The sequence below is a fragment of the Zonotrichia leucophrys genome, chromosome 1, assembly GCF_028769735.1.
Source record: "Zonotrichia leucophrys gambelii isolate GWCS_2022_RI chromosome 1, RI_Zleu_2.0, whole genome shotgun sequence".
NCBI classification, from domain to species: domain Eukaryota; kingdom Metazoa; phylum Chordata; class Aves; order Passeriformes; family Passerellidae; genus Zonotrichia; species Zonotrichia leucophrys.
Genome location: NC_088169.1, coordinates 114157540 through 114178415, shown reverse-complemented (window position 1 = coordinate 114178415; position 20876 = coordinate 114157540). Strand labels below are relative to the sequence as shown.

General features: G+C 38.8%; 1 long non-coding RNA gene across 1 annotated transcript; it reads right to left on the bottom strand.

Annotated features, from left to right (window-relative positions):
* Positions 1 to 6828: 6828 nt before the first annotated feature.
* Positions 6829 to 10797, bottom strand: LOC135443575 (uncharacterized). Its single transcript, XR_010439071.1, has 3 exons — positions 10692 to 10797; positions 9374 to 9503; positions 6829 to 7997 (listed from the first exon to the last, which is right to left on the bottom strand). It is a non-coding gene; the product is annotated as an uncharacterized LOC135443575 (long non-coding RNA).
* Positions 10798 to 20876: the final 10079 nt, after the last annotated feature.

Below are 20876 nucleotides of genomic sequence, written 5' to 3'. Positions count from 1 at the left end.
ATTTGTGCATGTGCAGGGGTGGATGTGTGGCCAAAAACAGGTGAGCTGAGCCTCTGAAATGCACTTTCACTGCAGGAGGGCACAGAGCAAAGTTTTGACACAGCCTATTATGGGTTTTAGCCCTCATATTTCTCCCAGGACATCCCCTGAGCCCATGACAAATTACGTGTTGACAAATTACATGTCAACAAATTGCAGAACTCAAAGATGTATGGCTGGAAGGAGTCAGATTCTCTTGAATATAAACAGGCCTCATTAAGGCTGGCTGTAGATTTTAGGTCTGGCCAAAAAAAGAGTGAGTATTGTGTAGCCTCAAGATAAGCATAAAAATGTGAACGGAAAGGACCTTTTCTCTTTTTCCTGACAATAGCAAGAAATGGAACACGAGGCAATTTTAGAGCAGAAAATGTTAGTGCTGGAAAGCCCTTTTGCAATGGGCAGTAGAGCCCCCACAGTTCCAGAAGACCAGAGGAGAACTATATTACTTCATTTTTCTTATCAGAAAAAAAATCCCTCAAAACAAACAACAAACAAAACCAACCAGAAAGCCCTGTCAGATTAATCTGGATTTTCCCCAGCCCCAACAAAGCTCTGCAATGAAGACTACAGACTTTCCTAACAAGAAAACCAGCAGACTTTTATAAAGAGGCCAGAAGCCAATTTTGCCAATTTTTTTGAGCAAAACTAAGTCTAGCCCATTCCACATTAACTACAAAAAATACCCCCGAAAAAAACAACAAAAAAGGAGCCAAATATTTCTCTTTAAAACTGAAATTTGGTGGTCTCACTGTTTTAGAGAACAGAAGTATTTCAAATATGCTATATCCAAACAAAGCAATATTTTTCATGTGCAGGTTTAGGTAATATTTAACTATTTAAGCCATAAACTTTTCAAAAGCTGGGAGATGGAAGGAGTGTTTTGGGAGGGAGTTTTTGTAAATTTATTAGACCCGAGTGCATCTTTAAGTTAGCGAGGTTTCAGATGACAGGAGGTGTCTTGACTGTAACTTGCAAAAAAAGATCAAGAGGTGATGAATTTCTTGTTTTGATATGGACTGAGTATGAAGTCACACAATGCTGTTGTAGATAATGTGAGCCTTTTCTGGCAGAAATCCATTTCTTATTGTTTCAAAGAACTGTCTATTTTGACATTGTTGCATGTTTTATAGACTGGAGGCTTTTTTGTTGGGCACTGTGACACAAAGGAAAAAAGAAAAAGTGTAAACTGGTTTTGGTTTCTGTTGCTAAGGAATGCTGTAAAGGTGTTTGTTGAAACCTATTTGCGATAACAGGTAGGAATTGCTCTCTAGTAGATCTTAACTTCAGTGATCGTAGGATAAAATGGGATTTCCTGGGTGATGCAATATTGACAAAAGTGTCACCAGGCAGAGGAATTGCCATGCTTACACAGAGGCAGCAGTGAGTTTTTGGTGTCTTAAGACCATTCACAACACATTACACGACCAGCAAGTTCTGATTTGGAATTCTTGAAAGCCGTGGCTTAAACTGATAAAAATTCCGGGTAGGAGAGCAGTGCCATTCAGCCAGGCTGGAATAAGGGGAATATTATGTACAGTGACAGCTTTTTATAGGGCCTTTTTCCAGAATAAGCAGGAGCTTCATGCCTCATTCCATTATCCTGAGGGCTGGGGGTCACCTCTTGGGTTACTTGCTACTGGATTGGAAAGCTGTGTGGTATTTAGAAAGGAAAGTTCAAAGCTGTGTGAGTCACAGAGTTCCTCTTTCCTTCTTTCACTCTGTCAGATATTACAGATTAGCAATTTCCCTAAGTGATATTTAATGCTAATTACTTCAGGGTCAATGAGCTGTGATGAAAAAAAAAAAATCTTTAATAGGGTTTTTCTCATATAAGGCTCATAATGGTTATTTCTTCAGCCCCATTTCAGCTCTTCACATGTGCCTGTCCATACTGAGCCCACACCATCCTGGATGTGGGTGTTGAGATTCAGTCTTTTGTTTTTCCAGTTATCCTCATCAAATGATTCCTGACTGCCAGAGATTCCCAAGTGACAACACAGACCTGTGATTTGAAATCAGCATTCCAAACCTGTGGGAAAAACCCCACATTTTCTGTGGGGCACTCACTTCCATTTCAAAGTGTTTCTATCAGAGATGAGTTTGTGTCACCCCCTCCCTCTTCACCTGCCTTGTGTAATTTTTCATTAATGGGAAAGCACTAACAAAAAAATTTGTTTTAGTGAGGTAACAAATATATCCTTTTGGTTTTTTCAGTGCTCCTAGGTATCTACTAAAATTTTTTCAAATTATTTTTAGCTAAACGCTTTTCAGAAATGTTTTAGATTAAATATGCTGTCAATATTACCCATTTTGCCCAAACAAAAGGCAACAGAAGGTTAGGAGAGTTTTGACTTGACACTATTGCACTGTTAACTCTCTGTAAATCAAAAGTAACCTATCAGTACACAGTATCTGAGTTGACAACTGCACCTGGCTATATGCTTTCCCTGAAGTTACTTTAGCAAAATTCAGCGCCATAGGAAAAGAGTTTATGATGTATAAAAATAAACTTACAGTGGAAGAGAGAATTCAGACTGTAAAAATGACACCTATAATTGGCTGCTCCAAAGTGAATGTCTGAATCAAATCTTATGCTTTTTCAAACTTGAAGAAATGAAAACTGAATGATAATCTTGGCTCTAAAAAATGAAGATCTACTTCTCTGAGTGATAGAAAAAGACCTGAGGTTTCTTTCTCAGCTTGAAAAGCGATGATAACAAAAGAATAACTTTATATGCAGTGCTCTCGGCTGCCAGAGATCAAGATAGGAGCACTAAAACTGACAGAGCTCACAGATACAATTTTATGAAAGAAAGAGTTATTTTTCAAGTTCTCAGCCATTCAGTGAAAACCAGAAGCAAGAAAGTCACTCTTCTTAAAATCCATAAAATGTTGACATTGCATTTTTATCCCATCAAGCTTCAGATTAATGATCTTAAAATCACATTTGTGCTTGATAGGACCAACATATTTATAGAACAAGGTTCAAGTTACAAACCCTGTCAATGGTATTGTAAATCTGATGGCCAAATTTGTGTCATCTCCTTGCAAGTGTTTTACTTTTGCATACAGTTATCTACTTGAGGCATGTTGAAAAGGGTACATGGCTTTAAACAGAAAGAGATTATGTTTAGGTAGATATTAGATAGTAGGAATAAATACTTTTGCAAGGGTGATGAGGCCCTAGAGAAGCTGTGGCTGTCCCTGGATCCCTGGGAATGTCCATGGCCAGGTTGGATGTGGCTTGGAGCACCCTGGGATAGTGGAAGGTGTCCCTGCCCATGCAGGGCGTAGGAACCAGGTGATCTTTAAGGTCCCTTCCAACCCAAACCACTCCAAGATATCCTGATTTAACAACCTTGAACAAGTAGTTTCTAACTTTTAACAGCCAAGAATTTTCATTCAGTTCAGGCTGGGGGCCTTGCATTGCTCTGGCTTTGAGTAAGGATAACTTAAGGATATTCCAAGAGGGAAGTTGGAGAAACAAAGACAAATTATTTGAAATAGGATCTAGAGAGGATAACCTGTCAGGTCCTCTGCTTTTTTTTAGGTTTTTGAACTTAAATGTCATCTGAACTTAATAATAACTCTCTAGTTTGTTTTTGGATCCTTATTCCATAACTGTCTATATTAAATAAACTTCAATCCATTCCTTTCCCACTCAATCACCTCCAAAGTTTGAAGTGGAACCAGAACATGTGTAACTTTTTCTCCACCAGGTGGGGAGATTAATTTCTAACAATATTCATTTGTTAGCAGATTTCACTGTGTGATTTAAACACCAGAGCTGTGCTCCAGGGCCTTTTTGATCCAATGCACATTGATTCTACCTAATGAACAAAACAGAGCCACTGCTTCTGAAACAGAAAAATTTTTTTTCTAAGTAGGTATCACTGTAACATCTGGCTGTGACAGATAATCTCTGTTAAGAGGAACTAGTGTAGAATTGAATCTTTCCCTGACTGTGGCAGTGAGTTGAAAATGCCATAAGTTTTCTGGAACAAAGTTAGCAAAGTACATACTGTGCTTCCTGTAAGGATGAACCTTCCCTAATTTTACTAAAAGTTGTGAGGGAGCCCTGAAGGTTGAAAACTTCTCTTTGGTTGTACTTCTGTTTGTGGTTGCTGAAAAATATCTACCATACACAGAGTATCCTAAACCAAAAGTATGGTGAAGCACAAGATACTTTAATATTATTGGAAAAATAAATCAGGCTGGATCATCTATTTACAGCAGGTATTGAACCTACCTGGCTCATCTGTCTAGCAGGAAACACTTAAAATGTCTCTGGTAAAATTTTTATCCCATGATTGGGTCACATGAATGAATTTTTCTAAAAAGACACTGAAATTACAGTGTAGAGAATTCTAGGCTCAAATAGGATAAGCTTTCAGGACCTGGAGGCTTCTGGTTCTTGTCAAATTTTGAGCAGTGAAATAATTTTCAATTTTGGAATAATTGGCACAACATTTAATGTGTTCACAACAATTCAGTATTTTTCTCCAAGTCTTTAAGATGGCTGCTTGCAAGTTGAACATAAAACCTTCAACAAGAAGATTGCAGGTTTTAAAATGCATCTCAGCATTCTTTTTGTATTCTATGATACCCTCAAAAATCACCAGCTTTTACTGGAAAAGAAAATTATATTGGTTTGGAATATGAGGTTAATGTTTTTTTGAGACCTCATGCTGTTTCTATTTTGTACTGCAAGGCCATTTAATTTGTATTAAATATTAGCATATTTATTTTCCAGCACATTCTGAACCTTAGGAAGTCAATTCCCACTGTTAGTCAAAGAGTAAGGATATCCTATAATTAATTTTTTTACAGTAGGAATCAGCCTGATTCTGATTCATATTTATTTTCTATGGTACATCAATAACTTGGTAAAAGTAGTTTGATTGGCATTCTTACAAAGTTGCTAAATTTACCTTGAATTCTTTTTATGTTTTTTTTTTTGCTATAAAAGGCAGCCTAGTCCTTCAAAGTGGTATTTTCAGTATGTCGATCTAAAAGAAGCTGAGCACTACCTTCAGCATTTTATGTCCCTTCTGACAAACACAACATTAACAACAAAACCAACAACAATAAAAATAACTAAAAAAAAAGCAAAACTCCACAAGCTTGCACTCTAGTTTTGTAGAAGAATTAATGTAGAAATCCTGATCTGGTAGTTCTGGGGGTTTCCTTTAAAATTCTAATCTTAAGGAGCGTGCATTGCCTTTCCATAATGCTTTCAATATTAACAGTAGAGAAGGAATGGCTTTTCACATGGGAGCAAACATTTCTACATGCCTTTTTTTATACAATAAGGAGCGTGCTGTTATTTGTTCTTTGATTAAATGCAATCAAAACAGTGTCAGCATTTGGATTAAAAATATCCTATGAACTCTACCCTGACACATAGAAATAATCAAGCTTGAGCACCTTGGCCTTTATTCCATCAGCTAATTAGAGTAGGATGAACATAATGTTTCCTAAGGGCCTCTCATTATGACAGAGTGGATCCAAAAAAGAAAATGGGAGCCTAATTTCATGTTGTAATGTTCAAAAGTTCTACTCCTCGATTCTGCACAACAATCGCCAGGGTTTAATGCTGCAGTTTCCAAGACAGCAGAAAATCTGCTTCTGAACAGAGAGAAGCTAAAAATAGTGACAGAAAAGAAAGTCTGTGCTCTCACAAATCCCCGTGAGGTTGGGAAACTCAATACCCAGTTAGTCCCTGAATCCATCCAGATCCACGAGCGTGATGTTCCATTTTATCAGAGGAGATGATCAGCTAGGGATCTGATCTGGACTAGTCTTTCCACAAAAACCATCACAACCACGCACTGGACCAGTCTTTGCACAAAAATCCTTTTGCACAAAAGCCTGGTCTCCTGGTTCAGGTGCCCTGCTGTATCTGCCTCCCCTGAGCTCAGCTCCTCTGCCCCCAGCACCAGAGCTCCAGGAGCTGCCTGATGCCTTAATTCACTTTGCTGCCACATTTCTTTTGGGGTGTGGGCTGCTTCAGATAAGTGTCAACCGTGGCCTTTTAACTTTTGAAGGATAAATGCTGCCTTCAAATTGTGCCATTTTCCCCTGCATGAATTTCCCTTTGATAATTGAGTGGCGGTTGCCGAATGATCCGGTTACATCTCACAGGTGGCTGAATTAGGCTGGAAATAGCTGCTAAAGGAGAAAATGGAATAAGGAGGGGAAGAAAGATGAGAATTAGCCTCTCAAATGGAACTTGTGCTTTTAAATTAGATGCATGATAGAGGATGACAGCAAAGTGATAGGAGCTGCAATCCTTACTCGTATTGCCATGGACTTCAAAGGGAGTTTTCCCCTTTGAGAAATGCAGGATCAGACATCCTATCTGTACTTGTTTCTTTCAGTGTCTGCCTCTTACTTGTGTTGTCAGGAGAGCTTTTCTCACCATATGGGACTTGTGAAAGGTTTTTAAAGCCCTTGGTGATGTTCAGTCCCTTGCCAACTTCCCTGGGCATTCCTTACACCTTTCTAAAAAGTGCCGCTGCAGACAAAACTTTAATTTGCACTTAGATGTGGGAAGCCTTCCTTTTATAGAACAGTTTTTTACAGCATTTTACTCTTACTGCAGCTTTTGAAGAAGTAGACCTGAAAAAACTGGCTTGCCCTATGCTGCTCCAAGAAAACTGGAGCATGTCCTTTCCACTTATTACTGTTAGACGTTCCTTTTCCTACCTGAAATTAAAATGTTCTTTTTTTGAACAAATCTTTGTCCCTTTCAGGTCATGAGATGCAGAATGGCTCTTGGGCTGCTCTTCCAAACCAGTAGAAGTAGAAAGTTAATCATTAGGTACAGGTTTCTGAGTAAAAATGAATCAGCTGATATTATTCAACATATATATAGAAGACATAAATGTTGCTGTGTAAAAATCTCTCATGTTCCTTAATGGGGACCTGATTTTGTGTGTACCCAGTCACCCTAAATGCTGGCTTAGACTTGCTGCTGTGGCACAGCCCATTTCAAAGGTATTTGTTGTCATTTTTTCAACACAGGAGAAGAGGATAGGTGAGGGCTGGAGAGGGTCCTAGCAGCATGGTCACTGTGTGCACATAACGAGAGGTGTTGTGTTACTAGCTCAGGTTTTTGAGGGAGGATGAATAATTACAGTAAAAAATGTTCTGAGAGCTTTAGGCTATTCTGAAAGAGCATGAAGCATCCTCGTGCAGTAATAAACATTTTAATTGCAGAATCACAGAATGACTTATGTTAGGAAAGACCTCTGAGGTCACTGAGTCCAACATTTGACTGATCACCACCTTGTCAGCCAGACTGGAGCACTAAATGCCACATCCAGTTGTTTCTTGGACACCTCCAGGGATAGTGGCTCCACTGCCCTGAATTATTTTCCTGGTGGTAGTTTCAGGGGTGAGGTTAATTACAGCAGACATGGCAAATATTTAATTTATTCCCTTGTTATAAATAATGATTTCTTTCAAAAGATAGCACTGTTCATTGTCTGCTGCACCTGTCCTGTGAATATCTGTAAATAGACTTTTATAACTCCATTTTTTTATCAGCAGACTCTTCTCACTGACTAGAGCACCTAAGTTTCTCCAGTAACCTTCTCTTTCCATTCATCCTCTGACATTCTACTCATCTAGTTTACCTATTTCCTCTGGCTCAAGTGATTTGAGATACTGAGGGTAAAAACCCTGACAGAAGACTCAAAAGAAATCATTTGGTTAAACCTCTGGGTGGCCATCAAAAACTCTTGTTTCAAATGCCTTTCAGCTGTGCAGAAATGAAGAGACGCTCATTGTGACACTCAGCTTTGATCGAATGTCATATCTGGGATTCCTCCTGCTCAGCAGTGTTTTTATAATAAGAGCTCTCATATTATAGCAGCTCAGACTTTAAACCAGCACCAAAGGAAAGCCTGGGAGCTGGATGAGTTTTCCAATGGATCATAAATCCTTGGCATTCTCTGCAAGAGAGAAGTTTAAACTGGCAGCACCTTGTTAGCAAGCAGATATTGGTGTATTCTGACCTAGACTTCCTCTGTGGCCTTGCATAGGACACTCAAGTGCCTTCAGTTTTTTCTTTAGATTTGTTTTTAATAATGATATTTTTTCCCTCAAGAATAGAGTTCAGGTAAATCAGAGTTGTCTTTGTAAAACTTGAGGATCTGTGACTTTGACAATGTGGCAGAAACTTATCTGTGATTTTGGCCTTCTGTGCAATGTGTGATATATTTTGCTTCTCCTCTTTTGTGTCTTTTTTGTTAAATTATATGCGCTTGTTCATATTAATAATTCTTGCCCTGCTTCAATGATCACAGAGAGAATCTAGGTTTTTTTAACATCCAACCCCAGAATTGATATACACATATTTTTAAAAATTATATATACATATATAACTTTTAAAAATAATATATTATTTACAAAAACATACAATTTACCAAAAAAATTGTAAATGGTCCCCCACATGTACAAAACCACACATCCTTAGTCAAAACCATAAAAAAAATGATGTGTGAAGATTTATCTTTGCAAATATAACTACTGAACCAAGGAAGGCAGCAAAAAAGGAAAACTGTCTATGTATCCCATTTAAATGATAAGCTTTAAATGACCATTTGAAAGACAATTTGCAGGGTTCAGCTTCATGAGCTGACCACATTAATGCTCTGAAACCCTCGGTGTTGCTGCTCCTTCAGCTCACTTCTGCATGAAATCAATAATCCTTCCACCTGCTGCTGATTTCATTTTTCTGGGAGTGATCCAGTTATTTGTTTAACACTAAATAACATCCCATTAAAAGATGTAACTACTAAAAAGAGACAAGTATGACTTGGAAGTCTACTGCCTGCTTAAGTGCTTGCTTGACCAATGTAAGTAGTCTTGTCTCATTCTTCATCAGGACTATAAAAGTCAACCAAAGAAATCCTTTGCTGACTAGTCCATTATGAATGCCTTTCCCATCTCATTTTTCATTTATTTTGATGTCAAAGGCATTATTCTCCTCATCTATTAAAGGCTTTGATTTTAAGTAATTAAGTGCATGCCTTTGCTCAAATGTCCAAAAATGTCCATGTGGTGAAAGCAAAGTCAAGTAAAAATTAAATATAGGGAGAAGCAAGAGGAGAGGAGAAGAGAGGAAAGGAAGAAACCTAAAATAGGCCTCTAAATTAAAAGTGAGTAGGTTTTATTTTTGTTTGTTTTTTTTTTTAATCAAGATATACCTACTTTTGTTTGAAGTGATAAAATGGAAAAGTATTCATTTTCTATTAAGTAACAACCATCCATGAAGACATTTGAAGTGAATTTGCCACTCTCTAGTTCCTTATTAAAAGCAGCTTACCTGGATTTGAGGGTTCAGGCACTTCCTTCTGAATAAGCCAGAAGTGGAGGGAAAGGGAGACAGCTGTTGTGAATGCAGGTGTTTCTGTTGGTGGATCCCAGGAATTGAACAGATGAGTGGTGCCAGCAATCTTTAGTTTTGAGAGACAAAAAAATATTTGTTCAGAACAAATGTGATAGGAAAATGTTGGTTTTATCATGAAGCAGTTAGGGCTCAGGGTCCAGCAGATTTCATCATGCTGCGGCACTTAGATCAGCTGCTATAAAATACAGATCCTTGGAATATTTTCCAGGCCAAAAAGAATTTTTGGGTTTTAATTCCTCGTATCTTTTCCTTATTTTCCTTACCTCACAGTCAATTATATATTTCAGCAACCAGGCAATTGTGTTGCTGCATTACAAATCAGGGGAAAAAGGAAAACTACCAAGGTTAAACTTGTAAAATTGTTAGGTGAGCACAGCTTATGCAGCAAAGGAAACAGGTTAACTGCAAAGAAAGCATTGTGAATGAAGTCATGAGGAAGTTTCCTGAAAAGCCTGATTGCATGACAGTTTGTTTCACCGGAAAGATTTAAATCTTCCTTGAGGGAAGATCTGCCCATTGGTGTCCTGGGTTCAGTAAGCCTGTGCTCCCTAGGATCTCTCCAAAGCTTCTTGTATTTCTTCCATGTTACCATTTAGTCAGTCAAGCACTTTATTCCCCTTATTTTCTTTTATGCCTTTGCCTTTTCCCCACCTATTTCCTACCACTCTGTTAAACCACCAGGTTAAAATGAATCCTTTACAAAACCCATTGAGATGCCTTCATGATCATATCTGATTTATTTCTCAGATTTTTCTCTTCCCTGGTGCTACTCAATCTATATAAAGTGGTAATTTTAGTGCATGAAAATTTTTATGACAAATCAGGCACTGCAGTGCTGAGGTGAGAAAGCCACATCAGGAGAGGCTTCCCTCAGGCTCCAAAATGCAAAGTAGCCCTGGAGATCTCTCATATTTGATTGATATTTTCATACTTGAAATGAAATCCAAAGATGAGCAAATTGATGGGCACCCCATTAAAGGCTTTTCTTATGAAGACTGAACACAATTTCTGTCAAAAAGCTGATCCTGCCTTTCACTGGAAGACTTTTTAAATCTGTGGCTGGCAGAGCTGACTTCACAATTAATAAATATCATACCTGGGTGCATACGCAGTTGCCTATAATAGTGTCAATTCCAGTGAAATCTGTGGAGTTCTGTGTCTGTAGATGTTGTTATCTTGTATTTCATATGTCTAAATCCCATACTGTCACAAACATATTTCTAAAGTCCCATACCTTCTCAGTGATATTTCTTGGGGGCAGTTCTTCACAGCACAGACTTCTTCTTCTGCTTGCTGTTCCTTCTTAGTCAGGACTTCTTCCAGGGTCTCCCCAACTAGCCAAGCCCACCCCCTTTTAACCCAGTTATCTTCACTAGCCACAGCTGCAGCCCATCTAGAACAACCGGGGTTTATCAGGGCAAGGCCTATATACAGATATTCAAATATTTTACTAGGACTCCTACTATAGTGCAGCATGTCATAAAACCCAGAAAGAACTTTATTTTCAAAAATAGAAAAGCTGAACGCATACATGGACATTGTCTCCCAGGATTACGTTACACAATACCATCTCTGACACATTTTAAAAAAATTCATAAAAGATCAAATATTGCACAGTTACAGGGGATGATTTAATTTAGATTTTTTTTCCTTTATTTGAAAACCTGCAGTATACATTTAGTTCTTTCAATAAGAAAGAACTTATTAAACAAATGTATAATGCTTCCCTTTTTGTTTCCCATGGGGTTAATTGTGCATTTGGCATGAAAATATTAATTTAAATATTTTACTGCTCTTTAGTAAGCCAAGCGATATTATTTCAAGAAAGAGTCATTGCAGCTTGTGGTATCAGTGCTCTTCCAAAGAGATGCCAATGTGGAAAAAGCCGAGATTTTCACATATATTAAATGTACTGCTAGCAGTCCTTCAGAGCAGCCTACAGTTAATTAACAGTAGCTTCTGATGATCTGAAAATGGAAAAGCAATTTATGCTTTATTATCTGTGTACTGAGAGCTCGTACTTTCTGCTTTCCTGGAGTCATCCACTTATTTCTTCTTTCAGTTCTTCACTAAAGTCTTGGGCAGCAGCTGGGAGGAGATAATTTTATATTTCAGAAAATGGGAAGGGTTTCTCAAACTGAGCTGTCCTGGCTTTACTGTTCATCCATGTCCTTCTGGGATTTTCCAGCTAGATCACCAAAACATTCTCTTAAAGGTATAGAGAAAATCTCTGGAAAAACATGAAGAAAAAAGAGTTATTGAAATATGTCATTTTGAGATTCAAAATATTAAAACTGTCCATCAGAAAATGTTCTAAAATGTCACTGATGAATGATTACATAAATGATGGGGATAGAGAAAATGGATCTTATGAATTTCATATTTCCAGTATTTGCAGTTAGATAATCAGATTTCTATCCTTTGCAATCTGTTTTCTCTTATCTTTACCCTTTGGGCAGCTGCTTTGGGCACCCGTTGTTTCCTTGTCAATCCTAGCAGAGTCAAAAATGCTTAACAGAGATTCATAAAATCCAATATCTGTAGGATCAAATTTGGATTGATAAACCAATCACCTGTCAAAGAGGCAAATGCTTATTAAAAAAAAAAAAGGCTGAAACTAAATAGGACAAAGTTGTATTTAGAAGAACTTCTCAGTTACTTCATTGAACCTGAAATCTCTCATTTGTAGGAAGCATTTTTTGACTGAAAATCTTTGGATGGCATAACCTTTTAAAAATAACAAGCTTTTTTTTAAAACCATAAACCACAGCTGAGTGAATATATAAAGAAAATCAGTTGACATCGTCCCCTGTGTCTGGCATTAGATATTCAGGTTGTCTTTTAGAATCATAGCCTATAAAGGAGTGAACTTTTAGGAGACACATTCCACCTTCTGCTCTGGCCATGTACCAGCAATGCCCAGTGAACAACCACAAACCCTTTCACTTCTCTTTTGGTGGTACCAGTGATAAGGGCTCATGTTATTGCAAATATTCTTTTCCAGGAATGAAAACTCCTTTCTAAAAGGTGCATGGGCCGAGTTAGAGCTCCTCAGTGAAGGGAAGTGCCGTGTCACACCCATCACATCACCCTGGGTCACCCCAGATGGCTGGAGCATAAGGCAGCAGTGAAGTTGTCACCGTGGCGTCCCACAGTCCCCAGGTCATGTGCCCAAACAAAGATGTTGCTCTCTTTGCTGAGCTGACCTTTGAGGGAACGAGCAGAATTTCCCTCCAGGTGTCATCTGCTCATTTGGCTCTCTACAAACCACCCACAAACTGGCTTCAAAGGCAAACGTGCACCAAGACAGGCCTTCCCCAAGGGGCTTTATTAGAGAAATTATTTTAAGTGCTTCTGGCCAGGAGAAGGCTGATGAAGACAGATGGCAAAATGGAGGAGTCTTTTTCCAAGGGGAAGGAGTTTGTTTTTCAAGCTTTGCTGCAATGTCACTGTGTTTCTGGAAAAGATTGAAGAAGTGGGTCTGCACAGAAAAAGAATAAATTCATAAATCTTGGTAAACTATCCCAAATTTTTAAAATAGCACAGGGTTTTTTTTTTTTTCATAACTGTTATCTTTCCAAGAATGCTTTCACTAGGGTGTGTTTTAGCAGGAGATATTCACCAGCTGGGGCTGTCTTAATGTGAGGGTTGGGAATATTGCCTCCCTCTTATGCACAAGAAGAAAATCAGAAATTAGGCTCCTTGCATAACCCAGTGCATGAGCCACTTGAAACAGGTGAAATACCAGAAGGAACACTAATGAGCACAAGTAATTACTGAAAATGGGCAGTGAGAAGGAGCACAGAAGGTGAGGCAAGGTGTAAAAGCTCTGTGTAAAGGAGGAGCGCCGCTAATGAGCGCAGCTCCTGAGTGTGCCCCTACACAGGGTGAGAGTCCTTCTCTAAAACATGTTCTGATTTTCTGAAACATTTTCTAAAATAATTGCTGATAGAATGCAGAGTTCCTCTGTGGGGTGGCTGACTCCCGGGCTGTCACCTGGTATCTGTGGCATGTCACCCACAAAGGGAGCAGTGGTGAGCAGCAGCCCAAGGTGAGCAGGGGCAGGCAAAGCAGAGGTGACTTGGAACAGCTTTGAGGCTCAGTCAGGACTCATGACTGAAAGGTAACAGGAGGGAGCCCAAACTTCACTGAGAGCATGAAAGGTTTCTGGCTGGGTATCACGGAACAGAGTCCTGCAAAAAAACCCCATTAAAACGTTCAAGCTTTGGTTGTCCCTTCAAAAGGGAGGGCAGAGCAAGTCTAACTTCATGGTCTGGTGTGTGCTTCTGGTACCATCTCTGAGCCCACAGAGGAAAACCTTCAGCTTGGACTCATCCCAGAAAATTTATGTTTCACAAATACATTTTCTTATAATAAAATATTATTTGGCATTCAGACGAGTCCTTCTGCATGCTGTGCCTCATTTGGAGAACACTTGACTTCATGGCTGGCTGCTGATCAAACTCTGTCTCTAGGATTTCTGCAGTGGGCTCACAATTAAGAACCAGTCCAAACCATAATGAGTGCTACAAATTATTCTGGGTATCAGGAACTTCATTATCTCACCCTAAACCTATTTTTTATAATATTAAAATAGTATCATAAAGAACATTGCACAGAAAAGTTTCATTGGGAAATAGATTCCAAGTATATCACAGGAGTCATATAAAGTTGTCATAAATCTTTATGATAGCAACACCACTTTATTTATAGTATAATTTTTTTAATGGTGATAATTGCTGCAGTTAGTACCAGAATAGGGTAATCTGTAATTTTAAAAAGCAAATTTCTTTAATTATGTTATTTTAAATTTCAAGCTATTTTTTGTGAAGGGTTTTTAGCTGAAATTGAAAATATTTTTAAAGTTTGGTTTGGGTTTTTTTTTCTGTTTTTCGATTGATACAATATTTTAGAGCCATGTGCCTCAGGATTGTTCCTTGAAAGCTTTGGGACACAAGAAGGAATCTTATCCACACTCTTTTTTTTGGTGTAAACACAAAATGTTCCTGTCCTAAATTTTTGTATTCTCTTCTAATTGCATGAAAGTTATTGGGCTTTGTTTTTTATTTGCCACCGGGGTATTGTAAAGCAATAGCCTCAGTTTGCCTGCTTGTGCTGCAAAAGGGAGAATTTTGTAGCTGTGTGAGGCAAATCCAAGCTAAAATATAAAGTTATCAGCTACATAATTCTGGGTTAATATTTTCTGAGTTTCTAGAGCCTCTTGCTTGCCAAGGAGCCTATTTCTCAGGCAATAATATTAGCTGGGTATTTATATTTACAGTGCTTCAAACCAATCTGCTTTAGCACAGCGACCTTGTCAGGTTTTCCTGGAGCCCCATTTTTTGTGGTATTTCAAGTTCACAACCACAGAGCTTTCTGTTAAATCAGGCTCTCAGCCTGTGCTGAAGGATCTTTGCTGTTGCCAGGTGGAAATGGACTTCCTAATATTGGTGTCAAAGCAGCTGGAAAAAGGGACACAGTATTTTATTATTTGCTTTGGTTTGGGTTATTTTATTCCATAACTCAAAAGATTGGAAAATAGCTCTTATTTGATACCAAACCCAATAGCTCAGGCACCTGCATTCCTCATTTGGGTTTTAGGAATGCAGTTGTTACTTAACAATTATGGTTGCTACTGTTACAGGCAGAGTGGGATTGTAGTGCTGTGTAAGGGACTGAGGGCAAACTTCAATATAATTTTGTGTGTCCCTCACATACAAAAAAACTGGATTAGATGTGCTTTGAAGACATCTTTGGATCTGTAGTTTCTGCAGCAAGCAAGGTCACCTGATGATAACTTAGGTGGACATTTGCACCCTATAAAAAAAAATCATCACCAGCAACTTACTCCAAATCAAAAATCCAGTACTTTACATCACTCTCACTAAATAATTCATAGGATGGAAAGAGCTACCACAGAGGAAATATTTTTTTAAATAATATTTTGTAATTTCCGTGAGAAAACTCAATATGGCTGTTGTATTCTGAGGGTGGGAAGAAGCAAAACAAAACAAGAGGCAAAAGAGGGCAAGTCTCAGCAGTCAGCTAATTGTGTTTTGTAGTGAGAAAAGAGATTTCCTATGACACTGTTCCCAGGAGCACCAGCGTGGCTTAAAAGCATTCTCCTGTTGGGTGGAAGTCTATGTGCCTGTTTGATTGAGTGGAAGGAGTGCAGGGGAAAAATGAGAACACAAATCCATGTTTTGGCTGCCACACGGTCAATACAGTAATAGGTCAGCAGAAACATCAAAACACAATCAAGAGCTGTCTTCAGGGCTGAGAGTGAGCAAGAATTGTTGGGCAGGAAGCCAAGGGAAAGGAGAAGAGGTCTTCTGTTGTTCTTAGAGCTCATCAAGAGGTTCTAAAGGAGCAAACCGAAATATCTTTCTATTGAAAATGAGATCTGTGTTCAAATCTGCATGTGCAGCTTCATTACGTGTGGTATAACACAGCTGCCATGTTCTCTCCCCTGAGCTGAGTAAACTTTGGGGGTGAGGAAGTTGATGGTGTGTGTGTGTGTAAATAGTGCACATCCAGTTTGTACCACGCTGCAAAAATTTTTTTGTAATGTGTTAGGGGTGGGTGCAGTGCTCAGGAACATTAAAGCCAAGAGTCTTTAATGTTTAAAACTCTATATGCAACTTTTGCATGTGTTCCTTTGCTTTAAAAACAAAAGAGTCATGAGCACCTGAGAGCTCCAAGTTTAATTTTTAGTACTTTCCTTTTTTGAAAGACAAGGAAACAGTCTTCAGTGTTCAGTTCTGAGAAGGAACTATAGAAGTTCATATAACAGTATATCCACATGCAAAAGGACACACATGTAAATTTCCATGTAAAATTCATTGCATGTTCCTTTATATGTTAGCCTGTCTAAAAGAAACAGGGATACCAAAAGCTCTTGGGCTTGTGAGATCTGCCCTTTGGCGTGGTAACAAATGATTGGTCTGATTCCCTTCATTATCTCAGTGGGCATCGTTTCCAAGACAGGGAGTTTTTCTGGCAAGGTGAGCATCCTTCCTTTTCTGACAGTGATCTCCTTCAAATTCCCAAAGCAGCTTTATTGATAAGCAGTTCACATGCAAGGATTTTTATGACCATGATTTTTGGCTTTACTGAACTTCTTAACATACAGAAGCACAGAGGCCTCATGGGCTGAAATCTACAACTCAAAGCAAAGGATTTTAAATTCCTGAGCATATTTATATCTATAGTATTTATATTTATAGAATTTATATTTGTATTTGTATTTATATTTATTTATAAATATATTGTTCTGCAGAGCAAACTATCCTCACAAGTCTATAAAGTTGTGTAAAAATTGTATGAGTTGTATTAATCAGTCAACACAACAGATCCATACTGGATGGTTTGTTCTTGGCAGTTCTAACCACCTACACTGTTGGTTGGGGCTCTTTTCTGCAGCAGAAGTGAGTCAAAAATCTTCAGAACATTAGGATTCATTCTCAGGTTTGCCACAAACCTGAGTTGGGATTTTTTAACCAGAATGTCAGTATGTGTTAATTAAAAGAGGAGAGATTTAAATTAAATGGAAGCAATTCTGGTGAGGCCCTGGCACAGGTTGCCCAGAGAAGCTGCAGATGCCCCATGCCTGGAAATGTTCAAGGCCAGCTTGGATGGTGCTTGGGGCACCCTGGGATGGTGGAATTTGTCTCTGCCCATGGCAGAAGTGTTGGAATGAAATGTTTTTTAAGGTCCCTTGCAACCCAAGCCATTCTGTGATATCAGTTTGCAGATTAGAGGTCATTGGGATAAGAGAGGAATGCTCAAGGCAGACCTGTTTTGGCATTCTTCTGATGTGCTGCTGCCCAAATACAAGAGATAAGATTGAAATTACATCATTTCTCCACCATTTCCATTTAAGCACCTCCTGTAATTGCCATAATTAATGTGTACTCTGGAAATACTTTCTGACATGCAATCTTCTTACTGGGTTTTTTTTTTGTTTGTTTGTTTTGTTTTTTGTTGTTGTGGGTTTTTTTACTTCTTTTGTTTCTTTCCAAGTAATGGATCTTTAATGAATTGTGACATGTACTTTACTTTGCTCATTATTAGCCTGACATGTGGCCTTTGTTTTCTCTTGCAACCTGTGGGTGGTCATGCACTCACCTGTGAGCTTTGTTACCAGCCATGGAAGACTGATTTTATCGAAAAGTAAATGACCACCCCAGAATTGCTTTAATATAATTGGAAAAACCTTCTGTTTCTCTAAAGCCAACCATGCAGTGCACTAAAGCCAAGAAAATGTCCCTCATTGACATCCCTGGGCTTTGGCTTGGGACCCCTGCCAATGTTTTATTGAAATGGGATTTTAACAGTTTCATATATTCAGCTCCAACCAATTCTCAAGTTCAACGAGAGAAATGTTCTAGAGCTGAATTGTAATGTACTCTGCTAGTAAAAATATTCATTTGATTACAGTGGCTGGCTGCCACTGTATTTATTTTGAAAGTACAAGCTGGTGCTGCACTTTTCTGAAATCCAAGACTGGAAATTAGGCACAAGTGTCATATGTACAAAGTAAAACCTATCAGAGATCTAAGAGCTCTGGAGTGAACAGGAGGGGGAAAAGGAGAAGAAAGAAGGAACACCTGTAGCAAGCACTAGAAAAGGGAGAAACAAACAACACATTAAAAAGCTTCATGGACTTGGTGAGAGGTACCTCACAAAGGATAAAGATTCTCAGTTCTTGGGGCAGCTAAAGAAAACCTGATTATCTCAGTTCAGTCAGGTATTTCAAGCCTCAGAGAACAAAGCACTTTTTATTACTATTATGTAGTAATAATATCTTGCCCTCAGTGTTGGCAAATTGTCTCTTTTCTGAAAATGGAGAATACCATTTTATCAAGTCAGCAAGCAGAGAATTGCATTATGTATTCCAAAAGGTTTAAATTCATCATATATTTATTAACAGGAAACCAACAGAGGATGTTGAGATATTTAGGGCATTTTGTATTCATTTTTATTTTATGGGTAGTTTGCTGCTACAAAAACCACTGAGGTAACATGGCAGGAGTTACTATTGAGTTTTCCCTCTTCCTCTACAAAGCCCATGCAGGTAAAAACTCTTCTTGCACCTTTCTGTTTTATGACAAAGCTGGGTTCTTCTCCTTGAAAATCCAATTTTTAACATTACTCAGTGTTATGAACTTTGTCTGATCTTCAGCTAAAAAAAAAAACCAAAAAAACAACCACACCCTAAAGACTTTCCTCACCTCCAGTTTAACCCATTTTTAAGTAAAGCTGCCAGAATCAAATCTCAACAGCTTCCAAATGAAGTGCCATAACCCCAGCAGCGCAGTGACACTTACATGGAGGTCACAGGCTGGGCAGAAATTGAACTGTGTGGTTCAATCCTGCCAGGAGGCTTGAAAGCTTAAAGATAAAATGGGAAAGAGGGTGGCTGAAGGAAAAAAAAATTATCCAGGAGTAACTGCTTGACATGATGGCCGTTTTCATCAATGTTAATAATTTTCATTAACGTTATTGAACAAGAATTATAGACCTTATTTTCAAGCTTCTATCTCCTTATTGGCAATTCATTTCACTCCTTATTTCCAGTACATCATTAATTCTACCTTGCATCCTATTTCATTCTCTTTTATCTCTTTTGGGTGCCCAGTTACTCTCAATTAAATATTAATAATCATCTTTTTAATTTACCCTGTAATTTGGAAGCAGAGGAACGCTGCCATGGCTCTTGTCTTTTCCCAGGGACAATATTTCTGAGCAGTGCTGGAGGACTCCAAGTGGGAGTGCATCCATCTCAGGGGGTATCAGGCCTGGGCTGACAGCACAAGGATGGTCCTGCCACTCTTATCTGGTGGAGCTGTAGGGAGGTGTCAGAAAGAATGAAAGGAGGAAGATAGAGGCCTCAAATGAGTTTAAATAAAGCCTTATATGTCCTAAATTTTTTTAACAACTCTTTCGCAGAACCAGATCCACCAATCATCCTCCGTGTGCTGTTCATCCAGCAGGGCTGCTCTGCTGGGAATGAGCATCTGGGAGAAAGCAGAAAGACCTGCTCAGACACAGCAAATGCATTTTGGAACTGCATCTCCCTTCCCGAGGTTTTTCTGAGGCCGCTGTGCCAGGGAATGAGCATCAGGCAGGTGTCAGATCACAGACAAGCTCTACCTATCATTTCTGCAAATCAGGTATCTCAAAACCAATTTTCTGCCATTCAAAATCCCCTTTGTGGCAGTGTGCGGAGAAATTCACAACCCCAGAGGCTTTTGCTCAAAAAAGAGACAGAGGAGTCCTGGAACTTTATTCAAATAAAGGGAGAGGCCATGGGGGGGTTGCAGCTGCCTTTTTATTCTAATTTTCCATCTGCATCACCCTATTCCTTCCCCCACTGGCTGAGGTATTCAGAAGGTAGACTTCTCAAATTTCCTACTCTATGCCCCTCTCTAACATGCACCCCCTTTTTTTTTTCTCTCTATCCTTTACAACAAAACACTACTCATAATTCTATGAAGCCTTTGTTCTTTTCCTCCAAGTTCAGGAATTTGACACGGCCTTGTCTGAGCACCTGTCCATATCAGCTAGTAACATTTTCTAGAACTGATGGGTTCTGCTGTTACTGCCCTATCTGTAAGCCCCTGGCCCTGTCTGCAAGCAGATCCACATGGTCCGTTTGTAAAGACACATTAATCTTATTCCTTCCAACAGGAAAAGTGCTACAGGAAGCTCTAAGTGCAGCTGAGCCTGTGTTTACAGAGGATGGAAACAGCAGGAGGGTCACTGCTCTGCTTTAGGATTTTTGGGGTTGAACATCGGGTGTTTTAAGGCCATTGATGGGCTTATTGGGCAAGAAGATAGTAAATATCCAGCCCCCAGCTTGATGATAAAAGAGACATTTCACACTGACTTTGCCTCCCAGTGCTGCTTTCAAGCAGAGCCACAGCTGCTCAGCACATCCTCAGCTGTGATGGATGTGGGCAGTCAGGGATGCTGTCACCTTATCAATAGGATGAGGAGGGACATTAAACATGAGAACATGTCAGTCTGAATCAACTTGAAAATATCTTGTTTCAGGACAAGCTGTAAAGTGATTATTCATTTTAGATAAAAGTTGCTGCAGATTTATTATTGTCTTCTTTTTTCCTAAAAATGATCGATAATAAGATTTTTCTAAGCTGCCGTAAGAATTGAGAATCTTTATCCTTTGTGAGATATCTCTCACTGAGTCTATGAGGCTTTTTAATGTGTGCAGTGGACTAAAACACAATTCCCTTAACCTCACTCTGATTTGCAAATTAAAAACAAATAAAATACACCCTTCCATGTTCTTTGATTAATATATATCAATATTTTCCCCTTTAATTAAAAAATGCTTTATTCAAATGGAAGGACTCTATTTATAACTGGAGAATGTGATGCTGTGTGATGACCACGC